Below are 7,413 nucleotides of genomic sequence, written 5' to 3' on the forward strand. Positions count from 1 at the left end.
GCGGGGACACTCTTACCCAGCCCAAATCCCTCACCTTAACCTCAGTACTTACCGTGACTCACTGAAAACCTCAATTGGAAAAGCCTCAAGCAGAAGATCCTGGAAACCTAAAATAGAAAGCCTCAAGCTGAAGTTAAAAAGGAAAATATTGACCGTGTTCGAACCTCAGAGCTTTGTAAGTCGTTAGCCAGCTCTTTTTCCCCTTCCCCTAACCCCTAACCCTCACGGCCCTGTCCTTACAAAGCCGGCTTCGCTAGATGTCCTTGCCAAGCCGGCTTTACAAGGGGAGTCACGGCCCTGTCCTTGCCAAGCCAGCTTTACTAGACCGGTCACGGAACACTCCTTGCGAAGCCAGCTTCGCTAGATGAGCACAAGGATCATCACCTGATGATGGTGGCTATAACCCCCTTACCCTAGTTCCTTAACCAGCCTCTGGCGATGTACATTTTCAAAGTGTCAAAAACCCACTCCTTGCGAAGCCGGCTTCGCTAGATGACCTTGCCAAGCCAGCTTTACAAGGGGAGTCACGGCCCTGTCCTTACGAAGCCGGCTTTGCTAGATGTCCTTGCCAAGCCAGCTTTACAAGGGGAGTCACGGCCCTGTCCTTGCGAAGCCGGCTTCACTAGATCCAATTGCCTTTACATTGTCTGGCCTCAACTTTGCCCCGTCTTACTGGGCGCTTCCCGCGGTCGCAGCCGGCCGACCCGGGCGTCCGCGCGTCCGGCTGGGCGCCCGCTACCACGCCGCGCTGGCCCCGGGGCCGCGGGACCTCGTCTGGCGGGAAAGGCGTCCCAAAGGCCCCCATTGACTTAACATTGCCTAACCTCCCAACTTTGGCCTCGGCTCCGGGGCGGTCCCGGGGGGCCCACCCAGGCGTCCGCGCGTCCGGCTCGGCGCCCGCTGTCGCAGCTCAGTGTCGCCTAAACCCGGCCGTGGTTATTTTGGTGGACATTGCCTCCTGTCCTCCACCTAACCGTTGCAGCTCAGTGTTGCCTAAGCCCAAGCAGCCACGGCCCTGTCCTTACAAAGCCGGCTTTGCTAGATGATCTTGCCAAGCCGGCTTTACAAGGGGAGTCACGGCCCTGTCCTTACAAAGCTGGCTTCGCTAGATGTTCTTGCCAAGCCGGCTTTACAAGGAAGCCCATTTTCACACTTTGAATCTAGCTGTTGGATTCCGTCCCAAACGCAGCACATACGCTGCGAGAGGGACAGCATCCAACAGCTCGTTTCAAAGTGTCAACTCGGCTTTCCTTGCGAAGCCAGCCTCGCTAGACCGGTCACGGAACACTCCTTGCCAAGCCGGCTTGGCTAGATGATCTTGCCAAGCCGGCTTTACAAGGGGAGTCACGGCCCTGTCCTTACGAAGCCAGCTTCGCTAGATGTCCTTGCCAAGCTGGCTTTACAAGGGGAGTCACGGCCCTGTCCTTGCCAAGCCGGCTTTACTAGACCGGTCACGGAACACTCCTTGCGAAGCCAGCTTCGCTAGATGAGCACAAGGATCATCACCTGATGATCGTGGCTATATCCCCCTTACCTTACAATAGTCTACAGCACGGTTTATTGTGCTATGTGGAGATGCTGCTGCACTAAAGAGGCTAACAACAAAAAATATGTGAGGTACTTTTTCCACAAAGAAAGAACACATCACTGGCTTTATGTTTGTTTTATTAAAAACATCACTGCAGATCATCTTCAGACTCCACTGAACCCCCTGTGATTCTTGTGCTGAGAGAGGGAGAACAAGAGAGAGAAAAGGGGTTAGACAAACCTACACATCGGTAAATATTCATCCAGGTCATGTTGAATCGGGAGCAACTGGACATTTCAGAAGAAGTCCAGTTGCTCTCAATTCAACCTTTCTTCTAAACAGCTACAGGTTTGATTGAGAAAGTTATGCATTGTTAAATTTTGGAACTTCATTAACAGCTTTTGCGGCTGATATTGGTATCAGTTACTGTATAAGTTGTTAGTGAATGTTTTTGTTTTTTCAAACAGTTCTCACATACAGGAACTCTGATGATGTGATATGAATTTGTACAAAGTAATTATGTAATTAAAGTAAACATATCCAGTAAGTGTTCACCAATATGGTGCATTCAGCCACTATGATGTATTAATGTGGGTTAATAAACCTGAATTGTTGTGTGGAAAATAAGCTCATAAGCTAAGACAGGATGCAGACACTGGGAGAAGGGGAAAAAAATAATAAAAGATTTGAAGTATGATTTCTTATAAATGGTATATTATAATAGGCATTTACAATCGTGTTGTTTTCTGTCTCACCACTCAGTACTCTTTAGCTTCACTGCTCCTCCACCTCGCAGAGTCTACTGCTCTAATATAATTAATGAAGATTGTTTTTATAATATGCTAGTATACTACTTTTAGTGTTAGGGATAACCCCACCCCACCCAAATAAATAATGTTTTGAAATCTTTTATTCATACATGCACCACTAATATATTTAAATAAAATTAAATACCACCCCCCAAAAACACGTAGGCCTATTTTAAAATAAATTAATAGGCTGCCCCTGTTTATATTGTGTGCTGCTAAATTTATCCATTGCCAGTATGTTAATTTGTTAACCGTTAATGTCCCTAAATCTTCTAATTTAGTGGGGGAAGTCCACTAACATCTTTTAATGCACATGTTAAATTGATGCTAATAATATATAATGTCATTTTTTACACGTCTTACCTTTCAAATGTGCATCCGAGATAGCATTTTCTATTGCAGCTCTGCTGCGCTGCTAGCATTTTATGCTTACTTCCGGGAACTATTCAGACACTCCGTGATCCACCATTGCTGTGAAAAACTGGTCCCCTGGAGTGAACGGAGATGACGCGACTCTCTCTTTATAGGGCTCTGGCGTCATCCTCCTCTGTAGAGACAAGTAAAAGGACTGTAGCGTTGTTTCAAACAGCAGCAGAAACATAAAGTGGAGAATCTATCCTATATCTAGAATCCTAAAATCTCTCCAGGTGAACTAAATGATTTAATATGAGCATGTAATGTGGGCTAACGTTACACAGCTAACTCACCACAGGAGACACAAAGTTAGCAAACCGCACAGCAGACTTATCTGGAGGTGACAAGGATGAACCCGATCCTGAATCACGAGCGTTGAGTTAAAAGAAGATTCTCCACTTTATGTTTCCGCTGCTGGTTGAAACAAGGCTACAGTCCTTTTACTTGTTGTCTCTACAGAGGAGGATGATGCTAGCTAGTGCCGTGAATATTCTGTCAGTTATGGGAGATGAAAGCTAAACGCGCCTCATGTAACGCTCGCCGAGCGGCGACTCCGACACGCCCTCAGAAACAGCGAGCTGCAGCACACAGCTCTCCTCTCCCTTCCAAACACTAGCTACCCTCCAGGCAGTCAGTGGACATAAAGTTGTTCCTGTGATGTAGAGACAGAGCTCAGTTAAAACTTTATGGATACAGATTAATAACTCACCGCTCTGAAACTCTCGCTCCAGTCCGTGTTGCCGAGCCGGTCGGCAACACGTACGGCTGAACCCGAGCCGTTTACCGGCTTCTCGCTGACCCGCCCTTCTCTGCTTCTGATTGGCTAGTAGTCCTTAACTAGGAACTGAGCATGTGCAACTCCCAACAAAGATCATTTAGAGACAAGATGTATCACTCCACAGCTAAAAGGGAGCTGCAGCAATCTGCAGTATGACAAAAAAAAATACAACCATGTAAACCAGGGCCCTGTTTCAAAAAGCAGGTTCAACAAACTCTGAATGTAAACCTGAACTCTGGGTTCACGAACTCTGAGCTGTCAAACTCCGAGTTTTCGGTTTCAGAAAGGCCAATCAGAATCAGTTCAGTCAACTCTGAGTATGTTGAGCCTGATTGAAGCGCGTGTGTGGGGATGAAAAAAAGCCTCATCAATGGAGCTCCGATACTACGATTCACCATGGCAACAGGTAAATAAAGGCAGAGCCTCCATTTTAATCAGGTGGAGCTAGAAATATGAACACGTGCCAACGCGGACCCTGATTGGCTCTAAAGCGCAGGAGTGGAGGATCGATACGTAAACATTATATTCAGCGTTGCTCATTCATCATTTAGGCCTACAGTTATTCATTTTAAATGGCTACAGTCCTGTTTATTCAGCTGTAACCTGACGGGACTAAATGCCGGTGCAATAACTGAAGATGAAAATATTAATGGAACAGATTAGACACAGTTTACGCAGCTCATGGACCTGTGATTGGAAAGTGAAAGTCTGACTCAGTCGGCCTATTAATGATTTTTTATAATGTAAATTGTGTCTAGGTTCAAACTGACTGTAAAGTTTTAGATGTCTATGTTACATTAATAAAATCTTGCTCATTTCGTATTTTATGAAATTTTATGCTGTCAAAACACATTCAGACGATCAGCAGATAATAAAAACTGACTTTTAAACTACATTTATTTGTTTCAGCTGCACCACAGTCATCCTCACTCAAATATTCACATCATATCCAGCTGATAACTACGGCAGGAATGTTCAATCAGTGCGACTACAGTATGAAAAGTTCCTGTTCATTGATCGGTTTTATACAGATCAGTTTAAACAGCATACTGTAGCACTGTAGCGCACGGTAGCCTAAGTGTTTTTGGGCAACTGTTGCCAGCCTGACAGCTGTCCACAATGCAGCTTATAGATTTTAATATGTGCTGAGGATAAATTTACGATGTCCAAAGATAACTCTCTGTCCAAACGATGACAGATTGATCATAAAAGCAATCATGTTTAAGATCATGTGGGATAAAAACAAACTAACAGCCTATTTAACCGTGATTTCGGTGTTTCTAAAGACCGTAACTGTTCCAATATGTGCTTTGATATCGACCATCTGAATGAAGAAATGTCAGACGGCCGCTTCAGGCTCCGCAGGATGAGTCAGAGAGAATGGCAGCGTTAGTTCTTCACAGCATCAGGGGTTACAGACCCAGAGTTTATCTGATCTCGCTCTCTGAAACCGAAAACCCAGAGTTTCCCCTCATCTTGGGCTCAACTTACTCAAGAGTTTTCACTAAACCCGCTTTCTGAAATGGGGCCCTGGTCTGGTACAACCCCTGAATAAGATGAGGAACCTGAAAATGAGCAGAATACCACCTCTTTAAGACTGAAGACTTTTCTTTTTACCACTGCCTTTAATTAATTAAATCAAATTTAAAGCCGTAGATTAGTAACAATCGCTGCACTGTAACGTGCTGTTTTCTTTTTCTTTGTTTTTAGATTTTCAGTGAACACACGGAGAGAAATGAGTAGGTAATTGGGTGAAAAGGTAAAGAGAGTGAGATTAAATCTGGCACCTGAGTGATCTGCAGGACCCTGTCCACATGTAAACGCGCAGGTGGATCCAGAGTATAACTGGATCAAAGTGGCCTGCGGACAGACATGTCGCGGTTTCTCTGTAGTGTCCGAGGGTTTTGGGGGTTTCCAGCTGCTAAGTTGGGTTTGCAGCACGTAGCCTCAGACATGACCAAACACAGTGGACCCAAATATTGCTATGGACCCCGAGTCCAGACTAGTCAGAGAGAGTAGATCCTAAAAATATTTGTAACTCAATTATTTGCTCATTACAAACATTGCCCTGTTTTTATTTTCTATTTAACTCTATTAACCCTGATTGTACCCTGCACTGAAACTTTTACTGTCCAGTTTTATCCTGTTTTTATTTTCTATTTCATTATTTTCAAAATTATATTTTAAAAGTGTTTCTTTTTCAGTTTCCCTTTAACTTTTATGTTTGATGTAAAGCACTTGGAATTGCCTCGTGGTTGAAATGTGCTGCACAGATAAACTTGCCTATAATGCAGTAATCAGCTGCTTGTCTGTTTTTTACATTTCTTCATTTAGCTGACGCGTTTATCCAAAGCGACTTACAATTGCATTACATGTCAGGTCGCACGCCTCTGGAGCGAACCCGGATCTCTCACACCAAAGGCATGTGTCTTAGCCACTGCGCCATCACCACCCCTTCTTAGCTTAAGTTACTTTTTTTGGACAACGCACACGTTTCTTCTATACTTAAAAAATCACTGCAGCTGCACATTAAAGTTACTGTGATCTGCTGACATCAGACTGAGAGAACAAGTTTACCTGACTGCTGTTCGCGCACTTCACTCTCATCAAGTTCTTCATCCTCTCATCAACCTTGTAAACATTCGTGTTCCCCTTTGACAGGAAAGTGAGGCGGGGCTCCACACAGGTGCGCTGCGTTCTAACACCAACGTGACGAGATCTCGTGCAGAATGGAACGGAGGAAAAAGTCGATCTTTGGCTTAGAAAGCTGGCCGAAGTAAAAAGTTGCAACAACTAAAAATACTATTACTACTATACTACTACTACTATATAAAAAACTATTTAAGTACAGTAACAAAGTACTTGTACTTCACATGTTCTGACATCAGTATGGTCTTATCACTGATGTTCTTACGCTGTGTGTTCATTTGAGGTAGTTTGCTGATCCGGAGCTCATTGAAGGTGCAGACTGAGCTCTTCTCCTCTCCGGGTCTCCAACTCTATCCCTGTTTTGTTGAGTTGCTACACTCCCCTCTGCTAGGCTTGAGTGAGCCGCCTTGAACATGTGGAAATATGCCATGGTCAGAATTGAAGCCTACCTCAGACGTAACTTTGAAGCCTAGCAGACCTCAGTAGCTCCGGCGTCTACTAGTCCTGGATCGCAGAAGCCTGAACACCTCTAGTTGGAGGTTAGGGATTGTCTTAATCCACTTGAATGAGACTCACTTTCAGTTCTATTTCCTTCAAACAAATACTCCTGGGCGGTGGTGGTTGGTCAGCCTCTTGTAGAAATCCCAACATTTACATGTTTATAATTCCTTTCCTTTATTTTTGAAAAAGGGTTTTAAACAGTCAGTCGACTGCAGACAGAAGGTTTCAAGGTTCAGCCTGTTTTTCCTTACGTTTCGCAGCAATGCTGCTTCCTCAGAGGGAATCAGTGAGGAGTGAGCAGGTGCTACAGATGAAGCATGGGGGAGGGAAATAAGTGTCCACACCTCCAAGGCTCTTCTCCCCATCCCCATCCCATCCCACCCACTGAACAGGTCTGTGTGGAGGTGAATAAGAGTGAGTCGTCCCATGAGGCCTTTCTCATTTCTCCGTTTGTACCTCCTCGCATCATGTCTTAGTCCCTCCCACCTAAGAGGCAAGCGGAGATGTCCTTTCCCCGTAGCCGTCATTTCAAATCTGACCTGCTGCGTCATCTGTCAGAGGAGCAGACCAGCGGTTGGCACGAGTACATGAAGGCCACAGATCAGATCTTCACAACCATCAGTCCCTTTAAGAAAATGACACAATCATCACAGGACTGTGTAAGCAGATCAGCTTAATAGTTTGACTTCAGCAGCCTTATCTGAATCCTCATGTCTGCATTAATCAACCACCTC

General features: G+C 44.9%; 1 long non-coding RNA gene across 1 annotated transcript; it reads right to left on the reverse strand.

The window, feature by feature from the left end:
* Positions 1-1,648: 1,648 nt before the first annotated feature.
* Positions 1,649-3,340, reverse strand: LOC123957615. Its single transcript, XR_006821839.1, has 2 exons — positions 2,701-3,340; positions 1,649-1,725 (listed from the first exon to the last, which is right to left on the reverse strand). It is a non-coding gene; the product is annotated as an uncharacterized LOC123957615 (long non-coding RNA).
* Positions 3,341-7,413: the final 4,073 nt, after the last annotated feature.

Source organism: Micropterus dolomieu, linkage group LG19 (genome assembly GCF_021292245.1).
Source record: "Micropterus dolomieu isolate WLL.071019.BEF.003 ecotype Adirondacks linkage group LG19, ASM2129224v1, whole genome shotgun sequence".
In the NCBI taxonomy this organism is placed as follows: Eukaryota; Metazoa; Chordata; class Actinopteri; order Centrarchiformes; family Centrarchidae; genus Micropterus; species Micropterus dolomieu.